A 17054-nucleotide genomic window follows, 5' to 3' on the forward strand; every position below is an offset into this window, starting at 1 on the left:
GTGGCTCTGGGCAGCCTGGTCTGGTGGCTGGCGACCTGCACATAGCAGGGGGTTGGAACGAGATGATCTTTGAGCTTCTTTTCAACCCAGGCCATTCTATGATTCTCCGACTGCTGCATATAATGCATATACCTGTTTGGTTATTTTTGACCCAGTAACACAGGCTTCAGTATTCTATCACTTCTAGACTCTGTACACTTCATTTGGCAATTGTAGCTTTGGCTCAAAAGAGGGACACATTTACTTAAATTTCAGTACCTTATTCTTAAAAGAATGGAGGTCTGAGTGTGTTTCACAGTCAAATGGCTGCTCTGGAAGATAGGTGTTACTGATCCACTTTGTAGGATGTGTTTTTAAGTGGAGAGAAGTGGCAAAGAGGCAAATTTTATTAATGTAAAAATGTATATGTAAGATGATAGGCAAAGAATTGTAGAACTGCATGGAAGTTTAGGGCAAGGAGGTATCAATCAGTTGTGCACTGATATTTGGAAAAGGGTATACAAACAGTAAACAGAATCCGTTGTTGATATGGATGAGACTTCAACTACTGATGTTTGGCTTGTTCGAGTGCCTCAGCATTTTATTAGATAAGAGTGGGGCACCTGATAATAGCTCATTGGTAGCTTTTTGCTTTTGAATTTGATTCATAACTGTTCTGGTGTCTGGCTCTAATAAATGCAAAGATTTATCATTTTGCCTCTTGGGGATTTATAATGGTTAAATAATAAAGGCATGTCTATGTTTGTTAGTAATAATCATCAACTACTCTGAAATAACTTTCATGTAGTTTGCACATCTGTTCTTAGCTTGATAGTCTCTTTTTTCCAACCTTTGTCTGACTAGGAGAAGAAAGTTAAGGTCTCAAACTCATCTCAAAATGCATGTTTTCAAAATCCGGAGGGGAAAAAAAAAAAAGAAAAAAAAGAACATTGGCTAATGGGTGAAATTGTTGAAGATGTGTATTTGAAAATATGGATCCGTCAGTAGTTCCCAGTGGAGTTTATGATATGTACTTCATGTTGAGCTGTGTTTTAATTTTAGCTATTTTTGATTCCTTTAAAATATTTTGACAAGCATCCTGTTCTGAAACACTTGCCTGCCCCTTGCAGCTAAGGAGTGGGATTTTTAATCAAAAGCGTGTGTTTAGGGAACAGGAAATCTTTGTTTCTACAGTATAATTCTGTGGAGTTAGGAATGCTAATAACTAGAGACATCTTTTGTGATTTTTAAGATTCACTTTTTGTGCTTGCAGAGATTGTCATTAATCAATTTATATGTGGGGTATTGGAGTGGAAGAAAAGGCTGTTCTGAGTGACTAACTTTAACAGCAGTTTCCACTATTACTATGTAATTTCTGTTTTAAAGTTAGTTGCATTTAAACCTTATGTCTGCTTACTGAAAGGAAAAAGTAGATGGATTTGGTTTGATTATTTTCTAATATGAAAAGTTAATTTATTTGGATGTTATGCATTTTCATCTTGAAAGACCTTTGATATAAAGTTACTGTAACTTGATTGGTGTTTATTATTATAGAGTATTTTTTATAATTTTTCAAGATGTGCCTTGGATTCTACTCAAATAGTAAAGATAATCTGTAATGAAAGTATAGCAATTATATGAGGTTTTTTGCCGCTAATATGTTCTTGTTTTCCTTCAGTATCTGATGTTGAAGGTGCTGATGGATTGCAGCTCAGAAAGGAACATGTGCTCAAGATATTTGCTTATATCAATTCCTGGACACAAAGGTATTTTTTTTTCTTTTGAATGAGATTGTGTTGATGATAATGCATCTCATAAAGTACATACCACACAGTGAATTAAAGTACTCATTTAATTGTGAATCATTTTAAAAACAAATATGTTTTTAAGTAGGTGAAGACACTCCACTTACATGATACTAAAAAGCTTTATATATGCATCAGAAACTTTAGGTGCATCCATCACTATACCTGTGCTGGTAGTAGGGAATACTGAATATTCTGTACTGAATAACTATTTTTGACTCATTGAAACAAAAACCACACAACTGCTTTCAGAGGTATTTTTAGGTGCTGTAGCTCAAGGCCATCTTTGGATTTCCTCTCTACCCATCATAATTCTGACTGATCTCTTCTTGATGTTTTCTTCCCTTGTTTTCTACCTGCTTATTTTTCAGAAACGGAATATGTAATTTTTGTATTATTTTAGGTAGCTGAGAGCTCTGGTTATGAACTGAAGTCTGTTGCATTGAACACAGTAGGAAAGAGGTCTCTACAGGAAGATGACCATATTTTATAAGAGTTGCATAATTTCTTAGAGTTTGAGTGAGAGAGAAATGAATCCATCTCAAAGACTGTGTTACAAGCAAATAACCTTGAATTTTTATCTTCATCGAAGCTTCTTTGCTTATTGATTACATTTTTTTCTACTTTCTCCAGGATTACAGTCCTCTCATTGAACACCTTTTCTTTTCTATGGAAGAAACAAATGTTCCCAGACTAAGTTCTGAGTTTATATATCTTCAATGTTTTTGCACTTTGAATGTCTTTGATATATCTAACTGTCTTAGCCCACACCTACAATTGTAATATAGATTGATAAGTGGATTGTCTTTCCTGTTACATTGTTAGAACAATGATGTGTAGTTTTTCCATTGTTCTTTTCAGCTTATGGTATGTCAGCAAATATTCAGAGGAGTAATCTCTGAGTCTACCAAGTAAAGGAAGAAATGAAGATAGTAGATACTGCTTTTCCCATATGATTAAAGGGTACTAATGTGCATGGGGTTTTTATTTACCCAAATGCAGATAAAGGAAGTGAACTTAAATACTCAATTAAAAATCGTTTTGTGACCCTACTGATTAAAAAACAGTTCTTGCTCAGCTAACATGCGTGTCTTGTGGTTTAGTGCCAGCAGTATTGATAAGGAAAACTAGGTTAGGAATGGATTTGGGAACATTCTCAAGAACAGTGCTTCTTCAGTAGCTCAGTGATCTTACCTGTAAAATACCATATATATATATATATATACTTTTTTTTTTTTAAATAGTGGTGTGTTTACAGGGTTTAAGGAAAACTGTGATTCCAACTTGCTTCTGGGTAGCACTGACTTCATTTGGACTTTATTGCCTGTATGGGAACTGTTGAGTCACAGTCTGAACCACTGATTAATAACCTGGGGAAAGGACTGGGTCAGCCCTGGGAGCACAGGTGAAGGCAATTCAGCTGTGTGACCAGAAGGCCCCATTTAAGGGCTGATTGCCAATGGGGAAGGATCTCTGGTTGGAGATCCCTCCCTTGTGGAATTTTTCCCTGTGAGCCTAGATCCTTGGGGATGGGTGAGTGTTCCTTTCCTGTTTGTCCCTTTTGCTGTTCACAGAATGGCCAGTGTTGGAAGGGACCTTGAGGATCATGAATCTCCAACCTCTCTGTCACAGGCAGGGCCACCAACCTCCCCATTTAATACTAGACCAGGCTGCCCTGGGCGCCATCCAACCTGGCCCTGAACACCTCCAGGGACTGGGCATCCACAGCCTCTATGGGCAGCTGTTCCAGCACCTCACCGCTCTCTCTGTAAAGAACTTCCCCCTGACATCCAACCTAAATCTTCCTCAACTTAAAACCATTTCCCCTTGTCCTGCAATTATCTACCCTTTCAAAGAGTTGAGTTCTATTCCTGTATTGCTTTTCCACCACACTAATCTTTTTGACTGTAATATTGCCTTTATGGGTCAGTCAAATATTTTGTTGTTAAAATAGTCTTAATGTAAAGACTCCTTTTTGTCAGTCATCTGAGCATTCCAATTTGTCCTTTTTTTTTGTTTTCTTTTTTTTTTTCTGCTTTTAACTCAATTTTGATAGAGTCCAGTCTTACTGGGATTCTGCTTGTTTGAGAGATTTTATTTTATTTTTTCTCTCTTCTTACAGGCAATGTCTGTGCTGTTTCAAGGAATATAAACATCTGGAGATCTTTAACCAAGTAGTATGTGCGCTTATTAACTTAGTGATTGCTGAAGTTCAAGCTCTGCGGGACCAGCTCTGTAAACATTGCACTATTAATATAGATTCAACATGGCAAGATCATAGTAATTGTGCCGATGAACCCCTGAATGTAGAAAGAGACTCTCATGAGGCAGAAGATAAAGAACGGCAAAGATCTATAGAGAGAAAAATAGATTCTGCAAGAACTTGTATTCTGACTGAGGAGTCATCTACAAAGACCATTGATGCTTTTAGCTGGAGCACTGATGAGAAGGAGAAATTGTTGCTGTGTGCGGCAAAAATTTTTCAGATTCAATTTCCTTTGTACACTGCTTATAAGCATAATACTCATCCTACAATAGAGGTATATTTTATCTTGATATGTATATTTTAATTATCTTGTGATAGATTGTGTGTTCTTACCGGTCTGTGTGCCGATAGCTACTTTTGCACAGGATGAGCAAATTCAGGTCTCCTGTTTACTTCAGTAGGACTTAAAAGAAAAAAAATTTAAGTGACAAACTCTTGCACTTTCTTTAAAATGTACCTGATTGTTATAGGTAATATATTGGTAAATGTTGTATGGAACTGTACACTGAATTATTGTGCTGTTTAAATAACAGAAAGGTGAAAAGGAACCGTAGTGAAATCTTTCTTCCAGCAGGTAACCTATTAATAGTTTTCATTATAATCTATGCTTCTAAAAGCAGACTGTTGTAAATTAAACTTTGTGCAAGCCCGGACTTTCTTGTTAGAAAAGCTGTTTAGTTGATTAGAATAACAAAGTAGTTTTATTCTGCAAGAGTGATTTTTCTCTGAGGCATTTGATAAGCCTCTACTGCTAACTTTTTTGTATTTTATTCTGAATGCAAAACAACAACAACAAACAAAACACTTTCAAACTCTTGGAAATGTTCTAGAATAGGTCTTAACCTAGCATTTCCTTGGAACTTGGAAAGGTTTAGTTTTATATATCTAAATATATATACAAAGCTTCTATCCGATAAACTTCTGAAAGAGTCAGAGGGGGGAATTAAACTACAGTTAAGCTAGTCTTTTAATTTTTTTATTCATACTTTTAGAGCTCTGAGTAGTTAAGCTTGCATTTTAAACTTCAGTTCAAATGGAGAAGACATCATGCATCATTTTTGTTTGCATAAGCTAGTGTGATCACAAAATATAACCAGTTCTTGATGATCGGATCCTTCCACATCTAACAATAAATCTAGCTAATATACGATGTAGTTAAATGGGCGACACAGCAATTCTTTTCAGTGAGCTCATAAGAAAGCATGGGTGTAAGTTAACATAGGTTGTTTCACAGATACGCTTGAATAGAAAAGGGAGACATAGCTTAGGATTTTCAGGTTTCCCATCATTTATCTTGGTTTGCCTTTTAAACCTTAATCATACAAAAATATATCTGTAGCTCAGCCTTAGAAAGTAGAAACTGAAGAAGACTGATCTATTTTCTCAGTTGAAAATTAAAAAAGTCAATGACTTACAAAAACTTTTGTAGGAATATACAATAAAGAATTTTAAAACAAGTCCTCTATGTATAAACACACTTGTTTCTTTAAAATGACTCTTTTTATGTATATTTTTTCTTCTTTAATTTCACTTCCAAATGATAAAAAGAAAATAGTGAAATGCTTGGACGGATTTCTTCTTCACTTTAAACGATTGGCCACAGATACGTGGTAGATTGTGGGATTGCGAACAGCTGTCACTCTAGACAGTATGTGTGTTGTGTAGATCATTTGAGTTATTGAATGTATTTATTCATTAGCTTTGCTAAAAACGTATAGTTTTTAGCATAGAAAGGAAGCAGAGACTAAGAAACACGTTAATGGGGATGCAGGTGAGTGAGGAAAAAGTGCTTCTTTCTTTTCTGCTCAACTTTTGTGTATCCAACCACAAATGCATTGTGAAGGTTTGTTAGCCTGCCATACTTAGATACATTCTTCCTCTTTATTGGAGTGTTTTCTTTTAAAGGTTCCAGCATTAATCGTTTTTCTCACAAACTGAGATATTTCTATATTTAAGAAATTCAAGGGTACTATTTTTCTACAGTAGTAATGATAGCTATTTTAATATCAAAACTTTCTGGTACTTCTTGAAGTTTAGAATTTAACTTCAGATTTCAGTATAGAACAATTCTTAAATGAATTGAGAAACAAATTATTAATCCTGGATAACGGAAGTATTTTTTGTTTTAAAGCAGGCTTGGACTCTGTCTTCAAGAACTCATAAAATAACAAAAAAAGTATATGTTTTGAGTTTATTCTTGTAAGCTAAATAGATTCCTGGACAGACTAGTTCTGCCAGGTATTGGTGGGAAGAGCCAGTGTAGCTCTCTAAGCATTTCCTTTGTTCTGACAAGAGGGAAAATTTCTGGTGGAAAATAGACTCCAGTCTCCACTTTAGAAATTTCTTGTTCCAGATTTTTGAGTTTAACTTGCACAGTTTGAGTCATCAAGTTCAGTAAGGTTTCACTTTGCTTGGAAATGACTAACAAGGCTGTCATTTAAAAGTTTCCAATGTGATGCTTTTACATGCTATCATCTTCTGTTAATGATTGGACAAAAATATTTACTATTAGTCTTTGCTCTGTGTACACATCTAGAATCTTTTTGTTTAATGACAGAAGAGTTCTTACCTGGTAAGAGGATTAGATTAGATTCCAAAGCAGTTTTTAAGCTTGACCATCTAGCAGAGGAGAAAAACTTTGATATGAAACTAGCAGGTTTTCCTTATTTTAGATAGTCCATTTTAGATAATCCATTTTAGAGTTAGATAAAAAAGGACAATAAAATTTAGAAAAGGGCGTCAGCCCATAGTTGATCCTATAGACTCTGTCTTTAAATAATATGGATAAATAATTAATTTTTGTCTTTTACACATTTCTCACTTCAAAAGTATCATAAAATGAAGATAAAGTTGGTAGCCAGAAGGGCTGCATATTAAGAGCAGAAACTCCATGAGCAGTTCATTTCTGACAGCAAAGTTAATGTGGCCCTGCAGGGGGAAGAAACTTATAAATGTGCTGGACATGAGGACAGTGATAGTACGTCACATGGAAGTAAATCAGGCTTACGTTACATGAGAATTGATGAATACGTACTCTTGACCCATATAAAAAGAATGTGGGTCAGTACAGACAGAATGTATGCCTCAACTTTTCTTACGCTTAGTAGAAAGGCACTTTTCATAACATTTTTGATAAGTTTGATTTTCCAGAAGAGTGCAATTGATTGTGATCTGTTAAAGGCAGTTAATCTCAGGTTATGAACACTGAAGAACAGAACTTCTATGAAGATAAAATCTGGAAGCAGACTGTTTATTTCTGTTGAAATATTACCAGTATTTTTGGTGTGCAGAAAGATCTTTGTGTGTATTTTTAAACATTACCTTTCACTCTACTTTTATAAATATATTTTTTGTGGGTTTGGACAATTCAGTACCCTTATAGAGATCATGCATACAGAGTAGTTGAAAACAATATACTCTATTCGTCAATTTATACTTTATGTAGCAGATTTACGTATGAGCAATTCAAAGGGGGGAAAAAGTTTTAAAAATGGAGACACTTAAAATCTTGTAGATAAAAGAAGCACAAAGCATGAAATGCACTCCTGAATTTTCGCTGTCTAAAAATTCTTCCAGACATGAATGAATAATGAGTCTTAAGGGAGTAAGCCAAATGCTAAGCAATTCCTGACAGAAGATGAAAAAGGAAAAAAAGGGCTATTATTTGGGTGTCCATTGTTCCCTAATGCTTTGGGATATTGCTATCTCTGCTTTTTGTTTTCAGGTAAATTTTTTCTTGAAAGCTAACCCTAATCAAGTGTTCTCCACCCAAGGTGGACAGACTTCAGTTAATGTATTTCTTCTAGAGTTGTGGTGTTTTTTAATGCCATGTTAGATTCCAATGAGAATTTTTCTATTGTTTCCTTTTGAAGTTGATCTAAAGGATTTCTCTGTTCTGTTCATGTTTGCAAATACAGAAATCACATTTCCAGACTCAGTTTCCCAATGATGACACTTTCAATAATCTTTGCAGGACTCACGCAACAGACATATAAATTTCTGATTTCTAGATTCTAAGTAACGTAGGTCACTTGCCAGTTCTTTATTTTGTTCAAGAAAACTAATGAAATTTCTCATATCATTTTTGAGTTTTTCGCATAGTACTGAATGCTTTTTCTTGTATACCACTTACTGCCTTCGGAGCTGTTTTAATAATAGCTATGTGTATCATAATCAGAAGAAAAATCAATGCTTAAATATGTTCAATATGCTTCTAATTCAAAATGTTTGTATCCTACTTCATCCATCCGAAATCACTTGCCTCCAGCATCCTGTGGTATAGTTAAAGAAGCTTACTTCTGCAGAGGTATTTGAAATATACTCAGGAAACTTAATTTCAAGACAACTTCATCTTAAAATTGCATTTTGGTTGCAAATATCAGAACTCGATGTTTGGTCCAGAAGGACAGGAAGGGGAAGAATGTGTACTGCAACTCCATGGCAATATTGTGGTATTAAGTCATGTTTAGTATAGTTTGACTGCCCTTTTGCCCTTAGCCATATGCAAGATACAGGCAATATGTGTAGCAATCCTAATAAGGGAAATTCTAGCTTTATACTGTCCAGCAAGTGAGTGTTATGAACAAGTAAGGAAAAACTGCGTTTCTAAATTCTCTCCAGTTTAGTACTTCTGGGAAATATTTTTGTCCTCACAACAGATAGCTTACAGATTGATAGGGCTATAGGTTTCTTCCTCTCTCTTTAACCTGTAAAGAGTATTTAGGTCCTTATTTTATAAGAGATATTTTGTTAAACGTAAAATAATACATTAGTTGAAGTTAAGGATTTATAGCATTCTGATGAGTGCAAATAATTTGATAGTTTACCCCTTAGATTATTAAATGTAGGATTATAGATTATTCTATATTTCATCTAACTTAATGTGTTTGGTTATATGTCTCATTTTTATGTAAAAACGTGTTCAGAAGCTCTGAGATTAATTCTGTCCTGTAATTCTCATACAAGTATGCAACCAGTGTGCTAGACTTCCTCTGTAGCATTTCTGTTGAAAAATTGTGGTGATCTCAAGGCAGTGAAAAGGGAGGGGAGGGTCGAAGAATTATCTTTTGATCCCAGTCATTGAGAGGCAGTGCTGATATGTTACCCTTAATGTATATGTTTGTGTACTTACATTTTAACAAAAAAAAAAATCATGAATGTTTTCTCGTATGAAAGAGGAAAAATAAGCTTCTGGCTTCCTCTAAATTAGGTTTTTTGTTTTTCCGATTGACTGTAACATCTGTTAATGGTCACTTGTGTTTTATTCTAAAAGTATGTTGTCATTGCTTATGTTAATGAGATGTATTTTTTCTCTTTTTAAACAGGATATTTCTGCTCAAGAAAGCAATATACTAGGAGCATTCTGTGACATGAATGTAAGTTGGTCATTTTTTGGATTGGTGCACATTTCCCAGAACTATGCTATCCTAATAGCTATATTCTCTCCTCTGTGTAGATTGCTGTTATGATAATGTATTTTATTTCAAATTTCCTGTGTAACTGAATGACTCTAGTATTCATTGTTCAAATTCTTCTGCTTTTTTAAATAAATATTTTAATTTCTTTAGGATGTAGAAGTACCACTGCACTTGCTTCGTTATGTTTGTCTGTTCTGTGGAAAAAATGGCCTTTCCCTCATGAAGGATTGTTTTGAATATGGAACTCCTGAGACACTGCCATTTCTTATAGCACATGCATTTATCACAGTGGTGTCTAATGTAAGTACTTGTCTTGATGTTAATTTTAGGTGGAATACGAAGTAAACGGTTCTGAAGTCTGGAAAAATTTCATAGGAGGGAAGGATGAAAAACACTAAAATTTTCCTTGTTGGGAATACATTCCTGGTTCACTGAGGTAGCTTTTCACTACTGGAATCCTTTATATATCCCCTGGAGGCACATAACTAATGTGGCAGATTTAGATCATTTCATCAGCCCTAGTCATCAGTCTTGTAAGAGCCTCAGAAATTACCTGTAAGAACATTTTTGGATGTTGTTTTTCTCCCTGAAGTTGCGTTGTGAAAATATTTTTAAGTAAGATTTTAGTGTAGATGGACCAATTGTTTTTCATTAAAGAGATAGATCTAGTAAGCTTCAGGAAGTATAACAAATTAAGTTGGAAATAGTGAACTGAAAACAAATGAATCTACTAATAACCTGTAGCATTACGCTTCTAGTAGATAAAGCTGCATCATGCTGTGGAAAGGATTTCCACTGTTTCTTCTAAAAGGAAGATGCGCATCTCATCAGGTGTGCTATAAAGATGCATTCAAGAGAAGACCACCAGGACAACTTAGTAAGTTGTTCAGGACAACTGAACAACTGCTTGATGATGGTTACTTGTGTTTCCTATACACAAAGGACAGAAAAAAGTACTGTAAAGATGTTTTCTTGAAATATTTTATACGGTAAATTTGCTTTCACTAAAAGTCTTAATCAGACTACCTTACTTCTGTAATGAAGCCAGCAAATACAATATAATGCAATATTACAGAATCACAGAATGGCCAGTGTTGGAAGAGACCTCAAGGATCATGCATCTCCAACCCCTCTGCCACAGGCAGGGCCACTAACTTCTCAATTTAATACTAGACCAGGCTGCCCAGGGCCCCATCCAACTTGGCCTTGAACACCTATAGGGATGGGGCATCCAGAAGGGAACTGACTAGTTGGCAGTCTTATTTTTCTCCAACTTGCAGGTCTGAAAATGTTTTCATAGCAACATACATTGCAGCAGCACTGTTCTGTCTTAAAATATTTTGTGGCTTTTTTAGTCAAATATTTTGTTCCACCCTCCTTCCCTTTTTTCATATTTCGTGGTATTTGCACATTTGCACCCAACATAATGTTGGTCTCCTGAAAGAACTGAGATGCAGAGAAATCCATGACCTGGAGCTTCTTCTGTGGGGAATTTAAATGCCACTGAAAATCACTCTGATTGAGCGAGACACTATCTTTTAGAAATGAATTACCTACGATAAAGAACTAGTAATATAAAAGAGAGTATTTGTTTTTGTATTATTATTATGTATTATAACATAACTTTGTGTTTGTTTGGTTTCACGATGAAAACTGCTTTCATTTATAACATGAAATTGATAATTAACTCAATTCTAAGAATGAAGTTCATGATATAATGCAAACATCCAGATGACTGAAATGGCTGTAGAAATTTGAATTAATACAGAAATGGAAATTGCTACAAACAATGAAACAAAATTATAAAAATCCTTTGCTTCTTTTATTCCATAAGGAAATGTATTTCCTTGTGACCCTTCATGCTTGAGTGTGGAAAACGGTACAGATCATGTTACGAATCTGATTGCTTGAGTGCGACAATATGTTTGTCGTTCTTGCAATTTTCTGACAAAATATTTAATTTTCGTTTCTAGTGCAAGCATCTTCTAGTCAAACTTTATATATTTAGTGTACTAGTCTTTTTTTTTCTTATTGAGACCGCAAGTAGATTCAGAGTTTTATTCCAAATGTGATCTTTTTTGCAGTGTAAAGATCTGGCATGTTTGACTTGTGAAATGGGTTGGTATTGCTGTTGTATTAGTTACATTATAAAAAGTAAGTCTGAAAATATTGTTTTTCGGAGCTGACTCGCGTGTGATTTGGCTGATTCCACAAACATTTAAAATAATTGGTCATACAGTTTTTTCTTTTGCCTAAAATTTTTTCTCCTAGCCAGAAGAGGAATGTAGCATTTTCTGCACTTATAATTTACCAAAATGTTTGTGAAAATTTAGTTCTTAGCCAGAATTTATTGCATCATTTGCAACAATTAAACTTTCTTTTGAGAACAGGCATGGAGATGTAAATTGACATGTCAGCTTCAAGTGACTGTCAGTGTTATCTATTGGGAAGAGCTGTGTGCACGCATTATTTAAGTTATGTCAGTAGTAGTAACAGCTGCTAAGACTGCATCTGTGCTAGATCCCTTACCTGGCGCATAGTTGTCTTTCTGTAACAGGTTTAACAGGCTCAGCATTCCTTTTTGAAATGCGGATGGAACTTCTGACTTTGCCTGCATAAGTAGTTTGGTTGGTCCTCTTTTCCTCAAAGCAGTGCTAAAAAGCTGTTTCAGGTTTCTTTCCTGCATCTATTTTTTTACTGCATACAGTTATGTAAAAGTGGTAAAGGCAGTGTGGTGAACGTAGGAATGCAAAGACAGTATTAAAATGATCTGCTCTTTCTTGCTGGTTATAAAACATAGTTTTATTTCACAGGGTATATAAACTCTAAGAAGCAAAAAGTCAACACAAGTAAAGCCATTTTACATGATTTTGGAGTCTTTTGTAAGGAACAGAATTTCTCATGTGGACTTTTAAAAAAATAAACAAACCAAAAAAACACAAAACAAAACCAACACATGGCTGAGCAGTAGTTATTCCTACTGGAGAAGCTACAGAAAATTCACAAATCATACTGCCCAGAGATCTTATACTATTGATACAAAGTTTTTATTTCCTACTTGACTAGATGAGAAAAATGTTTTTAAAAATCACAGGAATGTTATTCACCTAACCTTGAAAACCAGAAAATTAGCAAGTTGAAAGGATTCATATGGAAAAAACAACAAAACCATTTTCAGAGTGGGGGTTGCATGCACAAATGTACCAGCAATATTTCATTCTTAACATTCTTATTAAATGTCATTAATAAAATATTTATCTATCTATATTTTTACATTATAGATCAGAATATGGCTACACATCCCTGCTGTCATGCAGCACATTATACCCTTTAGGACTTACGTTATCAGGTAAATGTTTAATTTAAGAATTTGTTCTTGGGGGCATTTTGAATGCCTACTTATATGTACTTTCTAATCATTCGGATTGTTGCTTTTTCTGCATTACTTTAATAAGGTGAGTGATGACCATTAAGAGGTAGTTGAGGCAGCTCCTTCCACCTACCTGATTTCAATGTGGATCAGATCAATCTTGAGAATAACATTTTTTATATGACATTCAGCCCTATGCTGGTACATCAGGATCAATCATAAAACAATTTTTTTTTTACTGTGATATTTTCTTAGAACTTTAAAGAAAATTTGCAGTGAGGTGATGCAAGTAGAGGAGTAATACGTAGTCACTGAAATTTCATATACTGCTACATACTGGTCACTACTAGTTCTTCAGTGTTCTGAGCTTAATTTTTTAAGGTGCAGAGAACCTAAAAGGTAACTTTTCTTGCATTGGCCTGAAAATTCTCCAGACTTTGAGTTTCCTGTAACAGTACTTTCAGAAATGTGCTTATTCTGGTCAAGGTTGATTTTCTTAGTATCAATAAATATGCTCTTGCAGATTGTATTGTCTTAACTATAACAGTACAAAAACACAGTTTAAAAAAATGGTCAACAAAAAATTAAACCTAACAATGAGGCTGAGAAATATGTTTCATATTTTAAAATGTTCTGGCTTTAATTGTAATTAATTTTAGCAGCATGAAAATTATTTGTTTGGCTACAGACATACCCTGTTGTAACATGTTTTCTACCAAAATGATACCAGCAGACAGAAGAGTACTAGCCTGTTAGTCTCGATACAAGTCACAAGCACAGTCCTGGTATGTGCAGAGGAAGTGGAAGCTCTGATCAGAATTGTTGATCCACTGTGCTTCCTGTGCAATACAAGAGAGAATAGAGCTGAAAAATTTTAAATTACTCTTCTGCTCAAAAGTATATTTTTCTTAAGAATTTGAGTTTTATTAGAGTGCCCAAGACCACTGAGATGGGCCTAAAAACAAAAATAACAGCAACAAGCTAAGGGAGAAAACTAATTTACTAAATATGATAGTGAAATATGAAATAATACAATATAATGTAATTGGAATTGAAGCTAATAAATCAAATAAATGTTTGTGAAAGAGAGAGTTACTATCTGAAACCTAAGGCCCACCTCGAATGCTGAAGACAGGGTGACTATGGAGCACACACCGAAGAGTCAAGTGGTAAAAGAAGAAGCAGTCTTGTGACTTGTGAGCAGTTTTATCTTTCCCTCTAAACAGAAACGGAGCAGTGAAAGTCTTCTGGGATATGTAGTTCTTTTCTCCTGAGAACCAGGTAGCTGGAAATATCAACAGTCCATGGAACTGAAGCATTAAGTCTTTAACTCCCAGTGCACCACATGATGTTAAGATGTGGAATACTGAAATAAAAATCATAAACCCAAGACATGGTAACAAGTACTACCAAGATGATAGTAAGGGTGATAAAGAAGGTAGGAGATATATATATATATTTTTTAAAAAAAAGTACATTAAAAGGCACATTCTAGGGATGGCGGTTGGTTGTTTTTGTTTTTTTTCCACAAAAATGGCTGTCATGAGTGACACGAAGGCAATAAATAGGGAATGATCATTCAGTTTTTCAAAACAACAGAAAATTCAATAGAGTCATTAGGTTGCAGGCTTAAATGAAAGGGGACTGGCTTTCCTGCAGTCATAGTTGTGAAACTAACTGACACATGTTAATGAGAAAGCCAAGAGTACAAAAAGGAGAGAAATGATTTCATAGTAGCACATAGGTTCATCTTTTTATTTATGTATGGGATAAATCATCTGCTTTTAGAAAATCTATTTTGGGCTGAGTAGACCTTGCTCCCATTATACTCTTGTTATGCGAGGCAGTGCAGCAAATTTACAGTTAGTCAGTGTAAGGAATAAAGAAAGGTTTGTGTTAATTGGCAGTGCTAACTAAATAGTTCATTGCTCGCTAAAATGGCAAAAAGCATTGAATGGCTTAGGCCATTCTATCTTTCCACATTCAGAAAGAGATTTAACCTATTCTCCAAATTTATGATCAAGTGGTTGGCAATCCTGCCCGTGGATAGGGGTTGTAAGTCCCTTCCAGGCCATTCTAGGATTCTAAATTTTAGTAGCTTTAATCTCGGTGGTGGAAATATGATCATGTTTGATTTATGATCAGCATTGTAGGGCTGATAACTTTTCTAATGTAGATGCAGTTTTACTCATAAAGACGTATGTGGTACCTTCAGAAGCCGCCTGGATGTGGTCCTGGCAGCATGCTCTGGGTGGCTAAACTTGAACAGGTGTTGGACCAGATGGTCCAACCTCACCAGTCTATGATTCTGTGATTTTTACGTTTATACTGTGCTTAGATATTACAATAACCCTGTTACATTGAAGAATCTTAATTTGGGTACTGACTAAAAGTGTTCTTTGTAGCTTTCTCTCTGGCCTTAGCAAAATAGCTTTTACCGTTAAGTATTTCTGTAGCTCTGAAAATGAATCATGGAATCATAGAATGGCCTGAGTTGAAAAGAAGCTCAAAGATCATCTCGTTCCAACCCCCTGCTATGTGCAGGGTCACCAACCACCAGACCAGGCTGCCCAGAGCCACATCCAGCCTGGCCTTGAATGCCTCCAGGGATGGGGCATCCACAACCTCCTTGGGCAACCTGTTACAGTGCCTCACCACCCGCTGTGTGAAAAACTTCCTCCTCATATCCAACCTAAACCTCAGTTTAAGACCATTCCCCCCTTGTCCTGTCAATATCAACCTATGGAAACAGTTGTTCCCACTCCTCTTTATACGCTCCCTTCAAGTACTGGAAGGCTGCAAGCCTTCCCCGCAGCCTTCTCTTCTCCAAGCTAAACAAGCCCAGTTCCCCCAACCTTTCCTCACGGGAGAGTTGCTCCAGCCCTCTGACCATCTCAGTGCCCTCCTCTGGACCCGTTCCAAGAGCTCCACATCCTTCCTGTGCTGGGGGCCTCAGGCCTGGACGCAGTCTTCTTTCTGTATAAAAAGACTATGTCCTTTCCTGCCTGGTGCGCACAGTCACTCATCATCTGTTTGTTGTGGTTTAACCTGGCAGCAGCTGAGCACCACACAGTCTCTCTCTCTTCTCTCCAGTGCGATGGAGGAGAGAACTGGGGGGAAAGAAAAAGTACAATTTGTGGGTTGAGATAAAAGCTATTTAATAAGGTAGGAAAGGGAGAGAGAAATAACAGTAATGATAATTATGTGTGTTTACAAAACATGTGAAGCACAACACAGTTACCACTCGCTGACCAGTGCCCAGCCAGTCCCTGAGCAGCAGCTGCCGCCCCAGCCAATTCCTATTGGTTTTCTCATTTTTTTACATGATATCATATTACATGAAATATCCCTTTGGCCTGTTAGGCCAGCTGTCCAGATCTCCTAGCTCCTTGGACATCCTCAGCCCCCTCACTGGCAGGACAGTACAAGGAAATGAAATGTCCTTTGCTCTCTGTACAGCACTGCTCAGCAACAACTAAAGCACTAAAGCATCAGTGTATTATCAATAGTGTTTTTCTCCCAAAGCAGAGATGTAGTATCAAACCAGACAGTATGAAGAAAAAAACAGCTGTGTCTTAGCTGAAACCAGGAAACTTACACAATTTTTTTCATTCTGCATATAATTTCTTTGAAGATCTTTGGTCTTTTGAATTTCTTGACTAAAGTGTTGAGTATGACAGTGCATAACTGAAGAACTTTGGGAACAAGGGCTGATTATAGTTTGCATATAAAAATGTGAAGGTAAAAAATGGTCCAAGGTTGCTGAGAGTTGAAATGATTACGAATTGTAACATGGACCAGTTAATTTATTTTGTCAGAGTGCAGCTCCCGTCACCTGTCTGTAGATTTGATGTAGTTTACTGGCTGTGGTTTGCTGCTGAGCTCTTTCAAGTGAGTTATGCCTTTTCATTGCCTGTTTTGTTTAGAAATCATAGCATAGAAGCATGCCATTATCTGACTTCAACTGCTCCGTGTAAGACGTGAAATATCATAATTAATAAGGACCTTCATTGGTCCTTTTCTTGTCTTTCTTTAAGTTAGCTGTGATTTCTGTTATGGATGTAGCCTCTGATCATTTGCACTAGAGCATCTTTTCTGTGTTTAACATGTTAAGTATCACTGGAGTGTGTTTATTTTAAGGCCTCCACGCAAGAGCTATGAGAAAGGGCCTCAGTCTAAGAACGAAGGCATGTGGGTTTTTTTGTTGTTGTTTTTTA

Source organism: Meleagris gallopavo, chromosome 2 (assembly GCF_000146605.3).
Source record: "Meleagris gallopavo isolate NT-WF06-2002-E0010 breed Aviagen turkey brand Nicholas breeding stock chromosome 2, Turkey_5.1, whole genome shotgun sequence".
Taxonomy (NCBI): Eukaryota; Metazoa; Chordata; class Aves; order Galliformes; family Phasianidae; genus Meleagris; species Meleagris gallopavo.